Source organism: Acromyrmex echinatior, chromosome 7, assembly GCF_024713525.1.
Source record: "Acromyrmex echinatior isolate Ae372 chromosome 7, ASM2471352v2, whole genome shotgun sequence".
Lineage (NCBI taxonomy): Eukaryota > Metazoa > Arthropoda > Insecta > Hymenoptera > Formicidae > Acromyrmex > Acromyrmex echinatior.
In genome coordinates, this window is record NC_141858.1 from 11,777,337 (window position 1) to 11,801,292 (window position 23,956).

At 35.6% G+C, this 23,956-nt stretch overlaps 3 long non-coding RNA genes across 3 annotated transcripts in view; 1 reads left to right on the forward strand and 2 right to left on the reverse strand.

Annotated features, from left to right (window-relative positions):
* LOC147909200 (uncharacterized) overlaps positions 1–23,956 on the forward strand; it is a 191,399-nt gene that overhangs the window by 60,561 nt on the left and 106,882 nt on the right. The window lies entirely within an intron of this gene.
* On the reverse strand, positions 6,296–10,475 carry LOC147909201 (uncharacterized). Its single transcript, XR_015545673.1, has 2 exons — positions 7,540–10,475; positions 6,296–6,693 (listed from the first exon to the last, which is right to left on the reverse strand). It is a non-coding gene; the product is annotated as an uncharacterized LOC147909201 (long non-coding RNA).
* On the reverse strand, positions 10,589–23,485 carry LOC147909202 (uncharacterized). Its single transcript, XR_015545634.1, has 2 exons — positions 18,949–23,485; positions 10,589–18,482 (listed from the first exon to the last, which is right to left on the reverse strand). It is a non-coding gene; the product is annotated as an uncharacterized LOC147909202 (long non-coding RNA).

Sequence of the window (23,956 nt, forward strand, 5' to 3'; positions counted from 1 at the left end):
GTGTTAAAATCGTCTTTGTTAAAATTTTTGTATTGAATTTTTAACATATTCGTAGGTTAATTTAATATAATGTGATTGTGTTACTTAAATATTTTGTATTAAATTAATGTTTAATATTTTTTAATTTAAATAACACAATTTGTAAATAAACAATTAATATAATAATGTATTTTTTAAACGTAAAGTGTAAAATAAATTAATAAAATACATAAATTTAACATATTATAATACGTTAAATTAACACACTTAAAAAAATTAACATTTATATATATCTAATATTATAAAATATTAATTTTATTATAATTATATTATTAGAATAATATTATTAGAAATGTTAATTTTACTAAAGAAATATTCTTTCACAATTTGGTTATAGTTTGTGTCAGTATTACATTTGTGTTAATGTGTTATATAAGATTTGTGTTAAATTTACTGTTTTATGCGTTCTAAACAGTCTACTTAAATTTTTGTTGTTTTATTTCAACACGAGACGAATATATTACAAAATAATACAAACATTATGTAGAAAAATAACAAAAATTATAACACTGATACAGCTTGTGAGCGAACTATGGAAGCTTTTTTTTTCAATAGAATTAACATTTTTGATATGTTAAATTAAGATGTATTTTATTTGTTCATTTATAAATTGTGTTATTTTGACACTAAAAAAAATTGAATATCAATTTAATATAAAATATTCAAATAACATAATTATATTATATTTAATTAATACTCGAATATATTAAAAATTCAAAGATTTTTAATAAACCGGTTTTAATATAAATACACAAATTTTTACTGTGTAGATGTCCTAGAATCTTCGATTTTAGCTCTCCCGTTTTATTCTGGATCTCAAATCTCTTTGAGTACTTAGATTTTCAATTTGTTTGATGTCTTCCTTTTTACAGATCGAACTAATTTTGAATGTTAGATCTTTTGTTTTATTTTTTTTTTTTCGGCGATCACTTAGACCGCTTATCGACAAATACAACCACCGCGTTCCACCGCTGACGATACTCTGACGAATATTTGTGTCAACGGAAATATACAGGCGACCGCGTATATATCTGACCCGGATCGTTCGATAGTATCGATACACCGAGAGCGCGACAGAGCGAGCGGACGATCGCTTATCCATCGTCACGAACGATTTTTTTTTTGCTCCCTTCCCCGAGGATTTATATTTTACCTCGCGATCGCGCGTTGTGACGGAGTGGTCGGGGTTGAAAAAAATCTGCGGGAGTGACCGGAACGAGTACGACCTCGTCGGTGGCTCCTGTAAATTCTTCGGGATATGTATCGATATCGCACACCGCGAGCTTTTACTTTGCCGCGGACATATAAAAAAAATATCTCGATGACGGGAAGAGAGAGAGAGAGAGAGAGAGAGAGAGAGAGAGAGAAAGAGAGAGAGAAAAACGGCACGCGAAAGCTGTATTTTTATGGAAAAAAATGTTGCGAGCTGTACGCGCTGTTGGAGGTCATCGGTATTATTTGCGTATCGTGCGCGCGCAAGCTATCGACGTGACAAAATTACGCAACCGATTGGCGACAACTAACTGCAAGCGGACTGTAAACTTTACCGTTCCTGAAAATTGAATAAAAAATATAACAATGGACACAAGCGGATTGAGGAATGTTTAGAAACATTTTTTGAAGTCTCGAGTTGCCGCAGCGATCATATCGCGCGTAAATTAATCCCGATAATAATAAAGTAAACATTGTTTGATTCTACACTCTGGAGGGATGATTGGGGGGGTGGAAAGAGGATCGCAGACAAGCGCAAAGCAAGCGATCTTCGGCATAAATATTCTCGGCTGCTCGCGACGGGGTCGGAAATGCGCGACACCGAAATTAGATGATGTAAATTGCATTACACCGGCTGTCTCGATGCTGTCGCCTTTTCTCCTCTGGGCCGAAGATACCTACCTCGCTGTTATCGGAAAGAAGAATGACGGTCGCCTCAATGTCGGGATATCGATCGTTTCTGAATTATTCGAGGTTGGAAATAGCTCGACGCCAGTTTAACCACTGCCGTCGCGGTTTGCGATGTATATTTTTCGCATACGGCTGGTGTATATATATATATATACGCGCGTGTGCGCGCCAACGTTATCCGGAGTTTAACGCAGCGCAGCCGAAATTTTGGCATCCGGCTTCCATGATGTTTCGTTTTTCGCCTTTTACATGTCGTTCCGGTTACAATGGATCAGCACAGGTTACAATGCTCGGCTGTGATAGCGTTTTGTCCGACTCTGTCGTTCCGTTTTTTATTTTGTTTAAGATGGCTTCCGCGCGAATTAATAGTTACTCCGGATAACATTGCGTACGTAACGAATATATTTTTTTTACTTTTTTCTTTTCTTTAAAGTGTATATTTCAATTTTTAACGACAGAGAGAGAGAGAGAGAGAGAGAGAGAGAGAGAGAGAGAGAGAGAGATATGATATACATAGAATAACTTAATGTATGTAACATTGTTGGTATTATTATTATTAGGATAAAATCTAGTAAAACATTACCGTGCGTCTATCAACATCTGTAGTCATTATCTCTTGCGTCGGCCGATAATTACGTGGATTGTATTGATCCATTTTTTAGGGAACGGTAATGCGCCGAAATTAGCCGGAAGTACGATATTCGTATTACAACGCTCATTTTGTAAAATACATGATTACGTTGTTTGATCCGGCCGACCGATCGGCGAAATAACATGGCCGATCCCCGAGTTGCTGCCCGAGTTTTGTAAACTGAAAACCGATTTGATATTAACCCAGGTGAAATTCGAACTTTGCGGCGCAGTCGGAAATACCGCGCGTTGATAACGGCCGCAAAACAAAACCTCTCTGTCTCTCTCTCTCTCTCTCTCTCTCTCTCTCTCTCTCTCTCTCTCTCTCTTTCTCTCCCTCTTCATTTATTTGCGGTACAGTATGATGATCAGCGATCCTGAGTGTCATCTGATATCAGCAATTGAAATCAAGCGATACATGGATTCATACAGTTTGCAGATACTCTGAATTAAAAAGTAATAATTAATTCAGCCTGTCTAAACGTAAGTTTTAAAATATTGTTCTAAAGTTTCGAAATTACAAAGGATAGAAATCCTTGATATTACTATACAATGTCATGTGAAAAAGGAAATATACACGATTACCACAAAACTGGGAATCAGAGAACTGTCAGAGTTGAAAATGTCAGAGAAAAGTCAGGAAATTTTGCAAAATTTTCTGGAAAATTAAAATTCTTGACTTTAGAGAAAGAAGTTTAATGAAAACAAAGTTACTAAATCTTAATGCATATTTCTTTGAATACTAAGTAAACATAAACTTATAGTAAATAAGTACTTAATAAAAAAAATGTTAGTTAAATTAATGCTTTTATGTCAAATAAATATATAAATACGTGTTCATATTTAATAAGTATTAATTTAGTAATCAAACATAAAGTAAGTATTAACTTAGTATTCAAACAAATATTTATTAAAATTTAATATTTTTTTCACTATATACGTACATTATGCAATTTTGGAATATTATTCAATTAAACAATTAAATGTCAGTAACAACATTAACAGTAATGTAGGGTAAGGTTGCCGAAATCACATCACTTTTCACATAAAGGTTTATAACACAAAAATTATGAAGAATATTCTTAAATTTTTCAAAGTATAATAAATTACACTTGATTTTTTTTTTATGTAATTTTTTCATAATTTTTTTGCATTATTGTAACGTTTTAAATGAGAATTTTTCAGTATGGATTTTGACAACGAGGAAATCCGTTGGCTAAATCGCACCACACTAAATTCCTCATTTAAAACATAATAATGCAAAAAAAGTTCAAAAATTATATGAAAAAAAGAAAAAATTATATTTTATTATGCCGTTAAAAACTTGAAAATATATTTTTTTAAATATATTTTTTAAAATATATTTTTCATAATTTCTGAAACACAATATACATGTAATATATAATAATCATTTCAGGAAGTAATTTGAAAAGTTTCTATGTGAAATGAAATAAACTGTATAGATTTACAATATACATTTTTACATAATAATAAATGGAATAAAAATGTAAGAAATTTAAAAATATTAAGCAACGTGCGATTTATGGAAGGTTAGACTGTGGTGCGATTTGGGAAAATAGAGTATTTTGTAAACTTTTGTTTGTTTAACTTGTAAATACAAATGTAAAGCAAACTTCAGCCTTATTAATTTAATTTTAATAATATTCTAATTACAACAAGTAATCAAGACTTAGACTATTTAATTTATAATTTCTGTAATTCTGTTATGAAATATGTTAAAAAATAGCAATGTTGTCATGATTTTTTTATTTACGTAAATAACAACACTCCTATTGCGCTTCATATCATGAGTGAAACGTAGCAACGTTGCAGTACATGTAGTGTTCTTAAATAACTCATAAGAAAGTATGTGAGTACAATAATTGAATTTTTAAGCGAGGTAGTGCGATTTAGGAGCCAGTACGATTTCGACAATTTTATCCTACATTGCTATGTTAAATTGCTTTCTTAACAAAGTATTCTTAACAAATTTTATCTAAAATTATTGAAAAACTTATTGAATTTCAGGATAAAGAATTTGTGGCAAATTGATATAATACATACAATTCCAGCAATATTCTAGTAATATTGTAGTAACATTGCAAACGTTACAGCAATGTGCTGTATGGAAGACATTTTTTGTAAATATTATATATACATCTTATATCAATCAACAACTGCTTTTTAATTGGTTAAACTTAAGACAATATCATCAGCTTTTATACAGTTGAGGTGTTTGATAGGAAGTTTCTGTCGTCGAAGTCTAACATAGGGCTAGAATCGAAGGATCTTCTAGGCTTCGAGTTGGTACTCGTTCTATCCGCTAATACTCCTCCGACAGGATGGATCTCGCTGTGGCTGAGGGATTAATCATTGAGTGCGGTACTTCGAGGTTCGCATGCAAAATGGCTGTGATCGATCCATCGCAACGCCGACGAAATGATTTCGTAACGAGGCTCTCTCTCTCTCTCTCTCTCCCTCCTTTCTGTTCTATTCGTCCACCTATTCGTTTCTCATTTTCTCTCATCCCTTTAGTCTGCTCTCTCTCTCTCTCTCTCGCTTTCTCTTTCGCTCGCTCACTTCCCTGTATTTGCTCGATCTCTTCATCTTTCTTTCTCTCTGTCAATCTCGCTATCTCGTTCGCTCGCTTGCTTTCCGACCGTCCGACGTCTGGTTCACGACCTCGTTCTATTCTCGCTGAAATTACGAGCTCTGTCGGCTCCGTCGTGCTTCGAAAGAGCGACTCCGCGTGCAACCGCACGCCACGACGGCGGAAACTCCGTCGCGACGCTCTTCCCCGCGCGCGAAAAAGGAAACCGGTTCGAGGTGGAGAAGTAGACGCGTTATTTTCGGTGAACGAACCTCGTTGCAATCCAGAGATTATAATTCGCCGAACTCTTGTAAAAAATTCAATTTTTTTTTACAATAATAGCGTTATTCTGCACGCCATATTCTCTGCGTAATACGATTAAATGGTAATTACATCCTCCATTGAACCTCTTGCCCCTCCACGTTCATTCATGATAGCAGCTTTTGGCGTAAGATACATTTTGTCATGACCGTATATACCTATATCGTGTGGAAAATTATATCGGATTCGATCTCTCGATTATTTTAACGTCACCGATCGAACTCGAGCCGGAGCGAGGCAGAAATTTGATTACGTCCTTTTTTTTAAAGTGCTACTCATCCTCTCTCGCGGTCTGCCGATTACGCGGGCTGAGCGCGATGTCAATTATTCACGTGTAACGAAATTGATTAGCCCAGGAACGGCGCGCAATGCGTAAAGGCTGCGGTCGTAAAATGGTCTTAATGGTCTTACCTCGTCCGGTCGGAATTAATTTACTGCCGCTTTGTTGCGCTATTATGAGAGATGTACAGAAACTTTTTTTAATGACAGTTGAAGTGTTTGCTATTACAGTTATTAAAATTATTTTACGATTATTAACGTTATTGTGAATGAAACGTCAGTACGAATAGCAATTATAGTGATATTTTGTACATTTTGTATCTTTTTATAAAGGATAATTTAATTTCTATCATGTTTTGTGATTGAAATCTTATATATGGTTTTTTTACTTCTCGTTAATTTTTTATTTACGTGTTTATTTTAATTTAATTTTAGATTTTTATTTTAAGTTACTTTTAAAATAAAATTCGCTGTAGAATATTTAGAAAATTCTGAATTGTTTAGATAAATCAGTCGGGGGAACGAAAGTATAAATTTCTTTGATGATGCTCTTTATTTTTTTCATTGTCATGAACGTAGATCAACGTAAGTGATAGAGAAGTGGGTGGCGAATATTTTATTTTTGTGCTATCATTAAATTTGCACGGGGACGAGGGTCGCGCGATGTAGGTAGACCGCAACGAGTTTGAGCATTGTTTCTGATACGGACATTGACGTAAATGTTGCCCACGCGAATGCGAAAGCTTCTCGCGGAACCGCCACTCGCTATCGGTCGACGTTGACAACGCGGTATGCACACATGTCACATGATCGTTATATCGATCACCTCCGGCGTTGCTCCACTTGTCACGAATCTCCTTCGCAACGAGAACATTTGCAATATCTAGAGGAAAAATATCATTCGGGAAAACGTACCGCAAACGGTTATTCACCTGCAATGAACAATACTCTTGAAACATTCTAAAAAATATCGATGTGGATTTAACACCCATGCGATGTCGATATAATTTTCATTGTGTTGGTATTAACATTAACATCCAACTTTGTGTGGATTTTAAACCTGGTGTTTATATCAGTATCATTATGGCGTAGATTTAAACCCTATGGTGTTAAATCTACATCATATTGACACTAATACAGTGAGAAATTACATAGACACCGTTAGAGTGAATAGATTCATATTAAAAAAATTATATAATTTTCAAAAATAGAGAAAGATAGCTTTATAATGAAACATAAAGCCTATAAGAAATAATATAAATAATTCTTTAGATGTTCATAGCTTTATTTTGTGCATATATATATATCACACTGAGAGAAGTGTTTGATTATGATTTGTATTTGACTATTTGTGACTATGATTGCATGGTTTTTTATTTGGTACTGTGACTACCAATAGTTTCTGACCAATGAATAATTTTATTGTATTGCAGAAAGGATTTTTATAAATAAAAGTTTAGTATACAAATACTTAACGTATTCTATAAAGTATCGTGTTCTTAAATTGATTATAAGAAAAATTTTATTAATTTATATAAACAGGATACATAAACTGATCATATATTTATAATTGCACATCGTGAACCTATTAGTTTATATTTTATATAAATTGAAAAATTTGATAAAATTATATTTTGATTGGAAACTTGGCAACCACTGTATATAAAACTATAAATATAGTTATTATTAACATTGTAGAATAATAACATAAAAATGGAGCTTTGACTATAACTATAATATTTTAACACGTTGCAATTATAGTGATAAGTATCAAATACCTTTTTCTCAGTGCATCATTATGATACTTCTTATATTTTTGTCTCTAAAATTGTGAATTACGTGAGCAGCAACTTTTAAGACGAATATCGTTCGGTCTGCGCTAATTTTAACGTTTCCATATAACTATGGTCGTTTTTCACAGTCGTGCGCGATAAGGCGCGTGGATAAGAAAAAAGAAAGAAAACCTCACTGACTCGGTTTGCCCACGCAATCGCGGCGACATTTTTCTCGCCCCCGTTTCGTCCTCGGTTCGCCCCCGCGAGGATTATAGTCCACAAGGGTGCTCGAGCGAGCCAACTATGGTCGACGGTGATGGCGACTCGCGCCCGAGGGAGATTTTATGACAAACAAGCCGGCAAGTGCCATCTGCGGCTGTCAGTGCCATCGCTTGATACCACCCCCTGCGTACGCCACATCCCCCATCCCCTTTCCCTGACGTCAACGTTAACAACGTCAAGGGTGGCCTGCTAGCTTTGCCAGCGAAGTGTTTGTCGGGGGATTAGACCGCTCGATGTCCGGCCTTGCTGTTGAATCACGACGATCCGTAGGACATTTGGTGCGAGTGCACTCCGACCACCCTCCAAGTTGCAACCCTTGCGAGCGTGATCCTATAGGCGCACGTGCAATGTATTTGGGGCATTGACTGAAGCCCTAACTGTAGAAGTGCCCTAATTAGGGGTGCGAACGTGTTGACGAGTTTTATAAAGAAACGAATGGCGAGATATAACTACAGAATGTGTATTAAAAGAAGCATCTTATCTTAACGAGTGACGAATTTCCAACGAATTTTAAATCGACTAGTTATTGTCTTTTTTAAATAGGTAGGTGGTTTAGCTAAAGGTAGAAGATAGGTTGGAATGATGAAAGCAATAACGATTAGTTGAACTAAGGACTCTTGTAATTTTGTACAAACAAAATAATAAAATTAATAAGAAAAAGTTCACAGCCAATTAAGAATCAGCGCGTGTTGTTTTGTGGAGTATAAATTCACAAATTGACTGCGATTTTTAATGATAGATTTGCCAAGATTTGTGAAGATTTTTTCATCGCTGAGGATGGTTCCAAAATGGGACCGAAACGTTTGGAAGTACTATATTATAATTCACTATATTATAATGTTTAATTATTAATACTATTGAAATTTGTACGCACTAATTACCGCGTTGACTCTTAATTGTTTGTGAACTTTTTCTTATTAATTTTATTATTTTGTTTGTAGGTTGGAATGTTTGAAGCAGGTAGCTGCTTCAAACTTTCCAAAAAATTTTGATTTTATAGTTATCTTTTTTGCTAGTATATTATATCACGATTAAATTTACATTTAATTATATGAGATAAAAAAAATCTAAAATGAACTTTAAGACTTTGGAACATTTAGGCAACATTTTTTATTTTTCTTTTCCGGAAGAAACTATACTATGGTGCTGTGGTCATCTTTTATTCACTTAAAGATTAATCAATATCACTTTAACTATGCGTTCGTAATGATAATTATTTAATTCATTGCAATTATGATTGTAATTTTTGAGTGTTACTTTAAATAAGGGTTCTAATTTTCTACATTAAAATCTACATTAATTCTACGTAAAAATTACGATCTGCCGCATCTTTTCCATGTATAATCACATGGTAAATAAAGTTACATACTCCTGACTACGATTATATTCCTGCACGTATACATCGTGTTGCGACGACCAGGTCCACCGTGAGCTCTATCACTCGACGTCGCTGACTCGATAACTTCGTCCGGAAGCGAATCGACAGGCGGCGAAGAGTGGAAGGCACTAAGTAGCACGAAGGAAAGGAAGGAAAAAAAAATGAGTCACGTTTCAATCCGACTTTTCAAAGCAATAGGACCGCCTCGTTTTCTGCATCGAGATCATCGATCGAAATGCAACATATATCTTGTTCTCCGTGTTCGTCCCAGTGTGGGTGACCTGAAAACTTAACAGCCATGGACGCGCGCCGTTTCCTAAATTTCCCGAAAACGCATTCGTTGCAAGCGCGGAGAAAAGAAATCGAGGAAGAGAAACGTGGAGAGGATGAGAGTTCCGAAACGAGCGCGAGGAAAGATAGGGCGAGCGGAATAAAGGAAAGACAAAAAGGAAGAGCGCGAAGAGAAGCGAGCGTGAAAGAGAGGGAAAAAGGCGAGGGAAAAAAAAAGAGACGATGTGCTTCCAGGGGATCTCGTGCCACCTACGGTACACTGGCAGGCTCGCTTGCTTATTACGCGACCGAGTTGGTCTCTCTTTCCATCCTTTCTCTCTCTCTCTTCCCCTCTTTCTTTCTCTTCTTTTTTCGGTTCCATCACGTTCTTGCCCGACAGCGAAAGTTTCGTCCCCAGCATGAGGCTCTTTACGCTGAATTCACTCGCAGTCTCTCAGATTCCGCCTTGCCTCCACAACGGAGAAAGTGCATCGCTTTGAACGAAAGGACGAACGAAAGCGGGGGGGTAGAAGATTGAGATAGGGAGGGAGAGAAAAGCAGATATCTAACGAAGGACAACGGGAGTGAGATGACCCGAGAGACAAAGGGGTGCTGAGATCAAGGGAGAGACAAAAGGGTGCCGAGATCAGGGAGAAAGAGAGACAAGTTCGAGAGATTCGACAGGGAATCGAAGTGCCTCGGCAGTGCGACAGGAACGACGAACGTGATGGCAGGGGGTTGCCGGTGGTTGGAAGCAGGACCCGGGTCAGTAGTTGCCCGTCCACCGGCGGGAAATATCGGCAAGAGTGTGGACGGGGATGGTCGGTCGGTCGCCGGGGATGAGTTGGGTCGGGATGGCATGGGACGCGCAGGGGGATGAGGGATACTTAAGCGCGGCCGTGCGCGCAGAGTGGCGGCTCGTGGCGGCAGGCGAGGGGGTTAAAACGACGAGGGGATGGGGCGAGATGTAGCGCGACTCGACTCGCTGTGGCATGGCGCGGCGCGCGGGATGGGGCGCGCGATGGCGCACTCAGTGAGACCAAAGGGGTGGCCAGGGGGGAAGGGAGGAAGGGGGACGGGGGTTAGCGAGGCGGCAGCCTGAGCGGATGGGCGGCCGGAGGGATGAGGGACCGGAGGGGGTGGCGGAACGGAAGCCGGCAGACTCCGCTTGCGAGCGACGACGCTTCCGACCGTTTCACACTACGGGTGGCCACGAAGTGACGAATGCTACACGCGTTTCTCGCAAGTTTCCTCGCAAACTGCCGGCGATTATTTCGCTTATATGTTTATAGAAGGATTTAAAAGAATATGTTTTAAATTTGAGAAGATATTCTTTTATGGATTACATGTTATGGCATAATATGTTTTGATAAAAAATAAGTTGATAATGTATGTTTTTTTAATCTTATAACTTAAAAAAAATGAATATTTTTAATATACTGCACGAATACTGACGTCAGAGACTTCTGTCTTTTGAAAATGTTAGCGTAAATAACTATTCTGTACCTTTCGAATTATAAATATCGATATGAACGTGATTAATAAAGTTCAATGTTAATTAACGTAACTAGTATGTTTCCATGCAAGCGACGCACGATTGTTAAGGATTAATAAGCTCGCTTCTATATCAAAGAGAAAGAGAGGAAGAGAGAGAGAGAGAAAGAGATTGCACTAAACGAGATACGAACTATACCGGGTGTATCATTAAATTTTGCTCATATCATTTGTTGTATCTCATAAATAAAAAATTGTTGTTAGTTGCTTGCAGAAAGAGAATGAAAATGTAAAAAAAAGGAAGGACATACTTTTATTCTTCTATAATCGATTTTTGCGTTTCAAAAGTATAATAATATTACAAATTTTTAATAATTTAAATTATTCAACATTGAAATTTACTTTCTGGAAATTTTTGTTTTTTTTTTTTAGTTGTGTAACAAATGAGCGATATACATTTCCTTTTTGATTCTATGAGAAGTTGAAAAAGTTACTGAAAAATTGTATTCAATGCTGTATTAAATCAGTATCATTAAATTTTGTCATCTCTATTCCTACTCAGCTTTACAAAGAATCGAAAAAATTATTGAACAGTTTTATTTTTTATTTTACTTTTGTGCCGTGTTAAATCGATTAATAATGGAATGATAATTTTATGTATAGTAGTCCTTGTAGGAATAAAACTGTATCAGAGGGCTGTACTTAGGACTAAACGAAGTAGAGAAAACGAAACACTAATCGAATCGTAAAAAGAAGCATGAGAGATTATAGAACTTATAAATTCGATAATAAAAAAGGAAACTACCAATGCCAATGTAATACCAATGTCATAACTTGCAGGAATTCAATAATGATTGTCGAAGAAAATTTACAGTCCTGTGGCACGCACGTTACGAACGACGCGATTTTATCCTGCATTATCCTACGTCAATTATTAATCCAAAAATGCGCCACTCTCGATAGGACGGCCGCGCCGCGTCACGCCGCGAATATAACGCTTATCGATTTTCGCGGCGCGACTCTTTAATCTTGGTAATCGAGCGAACGCCCCCGCGACCGTCCCTCCCGCTGCGTCGCCTATTCATTAACGGCGTAAACGGCGAGTGACAGCTGGCGCGTTGTCAAGTCCCGGCGTGCGTACGCACACACGCACACACGCGTGTACTGCACGCACTCGCGCACGCATGACGATGAATGCACGCACACCATGCACGCGCTTACACTCGTCACGAGAGCCGCGGGTACAAAGCAGTAACTAGAAAGTGGTGCACGCTGGTGCCAAGAATTTAGGATTGAAATTTGAATTTTTCAGGTCGACATTATTTTGATTCACCTCACATCATTTTTCTTATAAAAAGATATATTTTAATATTAGAATGGATGGTATCCTGCTAGGAATCTGCTGGTGTCAATGTAATAATTTCCTGTTTCTGTTTTTAGTGGAAAATTATTTTGATATTATTTGTATTACAAATTATATGTTTTATTTATATATTTTCAATATTCCGCATTGTACGTAGTGTTAATGAAAAAAAGAAAAGTGTGAAATTAAAATAATTAGCTGAGCCAAAATGGCATCTTCGACAGTTTCCAATATTAAATATATAGTAACTTTCTGAAATGATTTTCTGTAAAGGCTGTCTCAAATGAAATTTTAACACAGACGCTTTATTTCCCTTTTATCGTGCTTATCAAATCACAAATTAAAAGACGAATTATTGTTTCCTTCTAATTTTCTATTTTAAAAAACTCAGATTTTGTTTAATGTATGACTTGCTATTTTTTTACCATGAATTTTTCTTAAATTATTGTATTATTGAAAGTTAATAATAATATCGTTAGTGTTACGTACCATAATTAATCTTGTCTCTGCATATGCCATTTGGTGGCAAAGTGGCGATTAGAGGTTCACTACGGGCGCATGTAACTCTAATTACTTCAGTGCGCGTGTGTACACGCGGATTCACGCTCATCGCAAGCACGTGGAACTGGGGTTGGCACACGTGGTGCACAAGAAGCCCCCGGAGGTGCTTTGCACCCTACCGTTAGGAAAATACGCCAGTGTATCTCTTTAACGTCTCTAATATCTTTAATGTTTCTCCTCTCCCGGGCGAGATCGGTTCGGGCTCGGTCAAAGATTCTCTTTAATGCGCCTGTAATATCGGTAATGTCCTGCAAACTGGTGGATCTCGTTATCTTTTACGAAGCTAAGCGATATCAACTTATAACGCGCGAATTACGTCATTGTGTTATTTTATGCGCTGCGACGTGTCGATGATCTAAAAGCTGACCATTATTGTGTAATCTGTGTAACAACTGTTAAGGAAATTAAGGAAATTAAAGAAATTTTGTATATGTTTATATTAATGTATACATATAAAAACGTACAAAATTTTCTTAATTTCCTTAATTTTGTTCTGTTTTAAGAAACAGAATTACTGCAAAACTGAAAATCTGGGAAATCAGGGAAATGTCAAATAAATTGAAAATGGTCGGGAAATTAGGGAAAAGTCAGGGAGTTTTGCAAAATTTTTTGAAAAATTAAAATTCTTTATTTTAAGGAAGTTTAACATTATCTACGCGTATCATCTACGTAGTTTTGGAATCTACCAATTTAACAATTAAATGCAAGCACTACTAACAACATTAATAATAATTTACATTGTTATGTTAAATTGTTCTCTTAACAAAATATTCGACGGTTTCAGGATGAAAATTAATGAAAAAATTGAAATATTATTGGAAGGGAAAATTATAAAATTTTGTCAGGAAATTAGGAATATTAGAATGAGGAATTCGTGGTAATCTCTTTGGGAAAATGCAAGAGACTTTTTTTGAGAGCTCACATTTCTGTGACAATATTTTTCTATTTTTATAAAGCGTATGTTTAATCGCTCAGTGATAAGCGAGATCGTTCGTGAAAGATATCATCGACAGTCGCGAAAGCTTGTCGAAGAGTATTCGCGTCCTTTTAACTTTCTCGTAATATCTCGTAATGTCTCTCAAATTGGCACGAATCCGTAGAACGACGGATAGAGATAACGCCACGAGCTGGAACTCCAACACCTCGAATGTCGAATGGTCGTCAGCGACACGGCGTGAAATATTCAGGTCAGCGACGAGAACGTCGACGATCTTGGCGGACTTCAGCCCCATCGATCGATCTGTCGACTCGTAACGCGAGTACGCGACAAATAACAAGAGCCAGAAATAAAAATCTCGGATTTATCTTTGTGACATGCGTCTCATCTAATCCTCAACTATGTTATCAATAATACAAATGTACAAGAGCAATATCATATCTCTGCGTTTATCTTTAATCAGTCGTATGGACGATGGCAAATAAAAAGTAATGAACATATATCTAAGTAGATACATATGAAATATAATGAATAAGAGTAAAAACGACAAACCTATAAAATTGATTTATTTAATTATTTATGGAGTATTATATTTATTATATCTCAACTTATATGCCAAAAAGGGTCATTTAGATATACATTTAGTTTATACACAATTTGAATTATTTATTTCTACATATGAACTAAACGGAAGACTTTATTTATGCAAGCATTAATAGGAAAATAATATTTAGACAAATCTTAAAACTTAAAAATTCCTTATGAATATGAAATTGCAATAATAAATAGCGAAAAGAATGAAGATATTTTCACGAGATATTATTTCAGTTTGAATAATTATATAATGATCATTTGAATTATTACGTTCCTATATATAAACTAAATAAAAAATTTTATTTATGTAAACATTTGTAGGGAAAGAATATTTACACAAAAGTTACTTAAAAAAGTTTCAAAAACTCCTTACAAATGTAAAATCGCAATATTAACGAAATACTTACGCGAAAAGAATATATGAATATATCTTATACTTTAAGATATCACATTTGAATTTGAGTAATTAGTGGTTATTGTGAATGTCTGAGGAAGCGATTAATCCCGGACATGCAACTTTCAGAGTTCAACGTTCACACGTGCCTAAGATTCTATTTCAAGAAAGATGCGATGCGGTCGGTGACAGACGGCTGCTTGTGCACAGCCAGCGCGATAAGCTTAATGACACGGTCTGTCTGCGCGATCACCGACGTCACTCTGATATTTAGTCCGGCGGGAATTAAACGGCTGGACGATAATGACGGCGCAGTGGCGCGGCGCGAACGTCGGGACTCTAATATCTCTAATGTCAATTCCCTGTCCCCGGGCCGTAATATCGGTCTCGTATAACCGGCCGAACGACGGTCTTAATAAACTTACGAGCTCGCGTTATTGCAATTTTATATTTTATTATCGTTGGCCGCCCTGGGCTCTCGTGAAGGACCGTTCCGATTTCGCGATCATCCCCTTAATGTTATTTCGAGGTTATTCCAATTAAGACGGAAAACAGGAAACTAGCGTGTATTTTATCTTCGTTGTGAGTTATCATTAGACGTTTGATATATTTCTCGAGAAATTATATTGAATGCACAGAAAGAAATAATTTTGTTGAAATATCTAAAAATTTAATTATACCTCAAATACAAATTCATAAAGAAAGTCAAGAACGGTCAAATTTGGATGTTTCAAATAATACATTGTATATTCTTTTATCTTAAATTTATTTATTTCAGATATGATTGAGAGCCGAAAAACTTTCGGTTTCAACACAATCATTCTGAAACGCTAATAAACTCCTCCTCTCCTTCCTCCCTAAATTAGAATAGACAGAAAGAAAGAAATTTATTGCGAAAAATCTCAATTAATGTTAAACTCAAATTAATGTACCTATTGAGAAGAATTTCTTGAATGAAAATGGAGGGACCAAATTCTGGAGGGAGAAAATTCTGTTATTTATCAAAATTCTAGTTATTTCATTTAGAGTTATAGATTCAACTAGGAAATTTTGACTTGTCCATTTTGGTTTGTCTACACACAGACTCTTTTTCCAACAGATACAAATCTGAAAATAATTTTACTAGACCATCAAAATAATTATATAGATCGTTTAAGAATGCTTTATCCATATTTTTTAAATGAAATGAATAAATTACAGGTTTTTTTTATATTACATGTATTTAAAAGTAATTCCAAAAGTGGCACCGATTTAGAACCTGAATCAAATATTATTTTAATAAGACGTAAATATGTTTTTAACAAATAATTTAGATAAAATGCAAAAATTTTTATTTAAACTAAAATTGTATTGTTAAATATAAATACCGATCTTATTGAATTGTAAATGACTGTTTCATTGAATGATTGTAACATAATAATAATGCTGCAAAAATTTTTAATATACTAGCAACAAATTTAAATATTTTACATAATTATTTTTATAGCCTATCAAAATTATTTTCAGACATCTATCTGATCCAATTGTTAAATATTTCAGCAAAACTATTCTTTTCATATAGAAATAAATATAGAACAAACATACTTTTTTTTATTATTTGATATGAAAAACCGTTTTTTTCCTGCTGTTATAAAAATAATCATCTTACAGTGTTCTCTTTCTCTTTTTTCCTGTTTCTTTCTTTTCTTATGCTACATCAGACACAATATTAAATATAATATTTCGGTGGATTTGTCGCGAAAAGTCAGCCATCAGCCACATAAACGACGCAAGGCGAAAAGAGGTGGCCAAAGGATGAATAGGCGATCCCGTGAAGTAGGCTTTATATTTATCGTGGCAATAAGGCGAGAGACTCGACGACGGGCGTCGTCGGATCGAGAGGGAGGCAAAGACCGACGTCGTTGGGACAATCGGTGGCCGTCGTTATCATTAACGACGCGACGTCCAATGCGACGTCGGTGTTCTCTCTCCGCCTCCGTTTCCCTCTTCCTGTCTCTTACCTTCTCCTCTCCGCTCTCTTTCATCGTTTCCTCTTACCACCGACTCGTCATTGCTGCCTCGTTTCGTTCCTCTGTCGTTTCGTGTTCCCGCACTCGTTCCGAGATCACGTCTGATCGTCTGAGAGTTCTACCGGGTGTTCAGCGTGTGTATAATTCTTTTTCAGAACGTTTGCGATAATTTAAGAATGAATGTGACGTCGAAGAATCTCTCTCTCTCTCTCTCTCTCTCTCTCTCTCTCTTTCTCTCTTGAGATTCAATCTTTAATTAAAATAAATTGCGGTAAAAATACCGACAATTAATAATTTATTTGATGAATTAGTAATCTTTATAAGATGGGAGAAAGTCGCTTCAGTGATACTGAAATAGTATCATATTTTGGGGCAAGGAATAAAAAAAAATAAATTACAACATATCTTATATATTCAGAAAACCTGTAAGACTTATAGAGTCTTATAAAAAGAAATATTGACCACCTCAGAGAGAAACATTACAGATATAAACACATAACGAATAAAATGTCTACCTCATATCTCGTCGAACGTAGTATATATTAAAGATGGCTAAAAAGTTAACCGAAATATGTTTATTAAAAATTTGTATAATTGTTGGTCCTAATTAAAAGTCAGATACATGACATAATATTAACAGTGATATTTATCGCGCACTTTCTACAGCGCTAATTCTCAAAGTCATTTTTACTGGATTAATTTATTTATAAATAGACCTCTACTGTCCTTAACAATTAAAGGATACATTTAAAAAAAAAAAGATATATTTTTTAATTCAAATTCTAACGTATTCTATACTGAAATAAAGGTATCCTAAATTTTAGTAAACCATTTGTTCGAATACTATCAACTAAATATTTACTAAATATACTTATTTAACACAAGAATCAATCAATTTGATCTAACAATCATTTTTTTATTATTAATTTTATTACTATAAATAATACTATTTAATTTTAAGTAATACTATTTAATTATTGTAAATAAATATTTAATTGGCACTATATATATATTCAAATAAGTACATATATTTAAATGTAGTACATTTTTTCTCATGTAGTCGTTTTATCACGCTTACAATTAGACAGAAATAAGATAACAATTGTTATTAGAGAGAAGTGAAAAAGTCGGTGAATAAATGCGCTTTATTCGTCTTCATTTTAGGACTTCTTCCTGCACTTGACAAAATTTCACGGAGGATTAGGCTGTCTCGTGACTCGCCGCCGAGAGAGATGAATCATCGTTAGCGAAAGTTTCGTTGTTGTCACCCCCTCGTCGCGGTACTCGATTAAAGGCATTAGGATCGTCCTCTGTGGCGAGGGTGCGCCTGGGGAGATTCCATAGACAAGGGGGAGAAGCTCGGGGGAAGCTTGTTTGTTCGGCACCTGCTGCTTATGCGTGCGTGTAGGAGGTCGCTGGTTCCCTAATCCGATCGTGACGCACGTGCGTGTGTCTACGGACCCCACTAGGAGAGTTTACACAATGATTCCCCCTTCCTTGTACCCCTCTGATTCCTTCCCCGATTGGTCGATCGAAGGCGGCTTCGCCTCCAATCTACCGCGATGAATCTCAATGAGGCGTGTGACTTGGTCGACGTGACTTTCGTTCCATCTTTTGCAACTGCTCGCTAATTCATTTAATTCCGGATGACGAACATGTATATCCTGTCAGAAGGGATTTCAAATAATGAGACAAAAAAAGTATTCTTGACGTACTTAATCTTACCGCAACTTTGTGCAGTGTAAATGTAAAACAATAATATTGAAATTAGATCAACATTTTTTTATTTTCTTTCCCTCTCGAATTAAATAAGATTGACTCAATTGTCTTGAGACAAAAATAACATACGCACACTTAAGTGCATATTTTTATTTATATGTATATATTGATATATAGCTTTTCTAACAAATGGAAATGTATCTTAATGAACACAACTTCTTAAATTAAATAAAAGATATTTGCATCTAAGATCTATATTTTGATGTAGTTGCTGAAATCTATTTTTTATTAGTCGACATTAGGTGCAACAAATATAGGATTGCCAAGAAATATTTACTCTATTTCAGAATAGAGCGACTGTTCTTCATTAGTCTGTCTCTACTGATAAGATAAGTTTAGAAAAACTTTTACCTTCCACGCGTCCATAGTTTTCCGTCTCCTTTTCGACAATTGCAGTCATCTCGGCGGGGTCAATCAAACCGTGGTAATCGAAATTATGCAGCCAACTCGGTAATCACTTTATACAGTGATTACGACCAGTCTTGAACCAGCACTATCGAGCACGACGCGCGATGTATGGCCTCTCATTCATCTCTGTTTCCAATGCGGCACGTGTCACCGCGTGTTTCTCCGCTCGTTTAGGGGCTCGAATTAATATCGTCCGAGGACGTCGCGACGCCATTCCATAAATAAAAGAGGAGGGTCGTGACGAAAACGAGTCGAGGGGATGGCGGTAACGCGACGGGGGGCATTGGGACATGATTCGATTTTTGGCTTCTTCGAGAGAGAACTTGTTTTTTTTTTATCATAAAAATGTAGCGATGCGTTAAAAGCTAATCAGTCTTTTTGACGACAGTTTCTGTTCGTGTTTTGGTCCAGGTGTGTTGTTTCATTTTTAACGTTTTGAAAGTTTCTGATGAAATTCACTAAACTTAATTGTTTCGTGTATTGACTAAATACTTACTGACTTCGCAAATTTATCATTGTTTTGTTACTGCCTGTAACACCTTTGTTACATTAAAAAAAAATGAAGAAAATCAAAAGCTGATCGTGCATGTACCGATTACCGTGATTTATTTAATTTAAAATATTTGATTTTTTATTTTTCGTATTTTTGTATTCTTTATATATACGTATCTATGAAATAGCACATAGTTAAATAGTTATTCCGGATAATGGGCCGATAAATTCTCAAAGGTTTAGTTAAAATCCTCATTAAAGGATGTTTCATGATTTCCGAAATATTCCACGTGCTGCAGTATGCTTAATTTAATAAACGCGTTTTGGGAGTGCACAGGTACGCGGAATTTTGTATCAAAGACATGAACATAATGGCGGATTGTGCGTATAATCGCCAATGCGTACCGCCAGTGTGAAATTATGTCCACACACACACACACACACACACACACACACGTGTGCCCGTGCATATATATGTTCATCGTAATTTTATATTCCGTTGCGAAGGGCGGTAGAATGCGTGATGTTGAAATAGCTCCATCATTATCGCCTCGACATGGTTCCACATATCATTCTATGTATCATTTTATATATTTTGCGCGAAAGCTAGTAGCTTATCACAAAGCTACATAGAGCAATTTGTTTTATGTTAAATATTTATGGACTATTAAAAATTGTATATCAAACGCCAAGATGAATTGCACGAGATATACAATGTGCGTGTATTTCATATTAATTACGTTTTTCTATGTATGTATGTATTATGCAACGAATACAATTAAAAAACAAATCACAACTTTAACATCGAAAAAATGATTTTGCTGAAGTATCTAAAAATATTTCGCTAGATACAGATCTGAAAATAATTTGGTTGGACTGTCAGAATAATTATATGATGCTCAAACTGGATGTTGTCAAAATTTGTTGCAGCGTTACTTATGCTTGAATATTTTACTTTAATTCTAAAATATTTTACCATATTCTTATCTAATTATTTTAATGATTTTAATAAAATTATTTTTACATATATCTATAGATACTAAATTTTAAGGTACTTCAGTAAAATTGTTCTTTTTCCAAGTAATTTTCACGAGAATGAGAAATAAAATATTAGTTTCCATTTAATTTGAAAATTATTTGTTATTTTAATGTATAAAAAAAATACGGAGGAGCGATGTCGTCATGTTTTCAAGATAAATCTCCGTCGAAGAGTCCACGCATGCGAGGAATGTAGAGCACGATAGTTTTATATATGGTAATTTTCCCAAGGCACTCAGTGAGTCATCAAATCGCCATCTCCGATGGCCATAATTGCATCTATTTTCGCAAAAGAGCCTCTGTCCCTGTCCTCGTAATTGATCGCGCGATCGATCGCGCTTATTTATTAGCAAGCTCTCTCTCCCTTCTCATTCGTCCTTCTCCTATTTTACATCGCTCCATTGTTTTTGATTTTTCCCCTTCCAGATTCGCTCGCCTTCCGCGATCGATCAATCACTCGCGTTTTCCAACGCGTCGCGTCGCGTCGCGTCGCGTCGCGACGCGTCGTCGGCGCGTCGATGGTAACGGATCGGCGGCCGCGGAATGTGACATTACGGATTTCGCAATAAATGCGGCGACACGCGCGGACGATTTCCCGTAGCGAGCTGGAACAGTCGGGCCGTGGTATCACGACCGCAATGCAGATTTTTATGCGCGGCACGCATAATATCGGCGTCGCGAACACGCGCCATGTAACGTGCAACTGGCAACCGATTGGCGCGCAGTAGTTTGGCAAATGCCCGGCGTTATAATCACCGAAAGTAGAACGTGATGCAGCATCTGCAGAGAGGTGAATGGAATTGCCGACGGCGAATCGAACTCGGCATTAAAAACTTTGCCGCGAACTTACTTCTGTTCGCGCTTCGGTTTATTATACTTACTAATTCTTCTGATCGGCGTACAGAAGAGGAAGCAGTTATTCCGATATCTATAACTTTCCTTGTAGTACGCTTCTTTTCCGATTTACTCTCCAATCATATTTATCTTTCGTTTTTGGAAATTTGTTAAACTTGACACATCTTATGTGTTACAAACGATCTATTTAAATCTTTGTATTAATTTAACTCGAGATGAGTATTTTAGAAAGCAACACGAATATTGTGTAAGAAATTAACACAAAAATGTGACATGACTCGTAAATAATTGTATTTCTTCATTAAAATTAACATATTTCAATAAATTTAAAAAATTTAATATGCTAAATTAAAACGTTTTATTTATTTATTTTAAAAAAGGTTTTGTATAAGAAACATATTTTTATTATATTTTGTTCACTTAGTTATAAATTATGTTATTTTAACACTAAGAAATGTTGTATCAATTTAACACATAAAACATTCAAATAACACAATCACATTACGTTAAATTTACGAATATATTAAAAATGTAATACAAAATTTTTATAAAGACTTGAATGAATCATTTCTAACACTTAATACTTGTGTTACCTTCTACATATTTTGTTTTGTGTCAAATTAACACAAAAATTTGATTGGACATGAAATGTATTTTGAAAGAATGTTAATTATTATTTCTTGCAACATTATCATCAATTCTTACGTGTAATTATTTTAATAGTCGAATAAAATTCTTTCCAAATATACGTGAAGCTAAATTTTTAAAATACTTGAGCAAAACCTTCCATGTAATACACACCTATACACGCGCATTTACTTTCCTGCGCAATCATCGTCGATCAATCGAGATAAATTACGAGCCGCGTTGCTGTAGACCGTTTGACCTTTTATCATGAATTATGAATGGCTGTCCATCGCGATGCGGTTAATCGTTCCGTACGCGAGGCCGTGACGCAAAGATCCACGGTCGATCTCACGCTTCTCTCGTGAGCGGAAGCGTTCCTACAATCGTCGGCACTCGTTTCACGCGTCGCGTCTCCTATCGTGCCCGAGCATCTCTCTGCCACGCCTCGCCGTCTCTCCGCGGCGATATAGCGCCGCACCATCGCGAGCCCGTCCAGCGGAACGACTTTAACGAGGCGGCGTCCATTACAAGCGTAAATCGAGCCCGCGCATTAACCGGCGATTTACGGCCGGTCGGGCGCGCGCTTATGCCTCCATACAACTAGGGAGAACGTCATCGCGTTCTGCGCGAAGCCATCGACAAGGCACGCCTGACCTCGATCATTCATTCCGCGGCTTCCGGCGATTGTCAGGGAGATTATCAGGAAACGATACCGTGTAGGGATGCGGATTACTGCGGATTTCTGTATTCTTCCGATGCTTGGAGAATGTTTAAAAAAGAAAATAGAAGGTTAGGCAGAAAGGATAAAATATAAAGTTTATAAGTTAGTTATAAATAATTAGTAAAAACGTTTCGTCAATCAAATAGAATTTTATTATGTATTTTCGTTGACCATATGTTACTCATTTATTACAATAATGACACCACTAAAAAAAAAAAAAAAAAAAAGTTTTTCAGAAAATGAATTGTTTCGAATTAAAATTTTATAATATTAATTTTGAAATGCAATTTTGGCGTAACTGATTGTAGAGGAATAAAAGTACGTGCTTTTAAAGCACATTTTGCTTTTTTTTTACACAGTTGGAAAATTTTTGTTAAACATATTTCATATCTCCCAAATGTCCACTCGAATTTTTATGTTAAATTAACACAAGAATATGTTAAAAAGTGACACAAATATTATGTAATTAACACAAAAATGTAACACTGACACAATTTGTAAGCAATCTTCATTATTTCTTCATTAAAATTAAGATTTATAATGTGCTAAATTAACTTATAAATCTTAACTTTGTTTCAATAAATTTAGCATCTACAATATGTTAAATACATTTTATTTATTTATCTTAGAGTTTTCGTGTCAAAAAAACATTTTTATGATATTTATTTACTTATAAATTGTATTATTTTGACACTAAGAAATGTTGAATATAAATTTAACACAAAAAAATATCGAAATAACGCAATCATATTGTGTTAAATTAATACTTGGATATATTAAAATTCGAACAAAATTTTAACAAGAAAAGTGGACCGATTCTAATATAAATAAAAAATATTTTTTTACTGGTTATGTTTCCGTTCTTCTTTTACAAGCAACTAAAAAATGACAATTTTTTAGTTATATCGTTGTAGAAAATGAGCGATATATTTGTATTATATTTTATATCATTTTCCGCAGTCTGCATTCATTTATTGCAACGGACAATTATAAAAGATAAGAAGTCTATTCGCGTTTGTATTTTTTGCCTTTGAATTATCGCATTTTTCCTTTCAATACCCGAATATATTTATCTCGTTTTAAGTGCAAAAATTTGTGAGAATTTTAAGTAACGTGAACTAACCTTATATAAATGGGATAAGAAATTCGCGTTGCTTGTATTTTTTGCACTTAGAAATTTTGCTTTCTCTCTGTCCAACGCTTGAATATATTTATCTC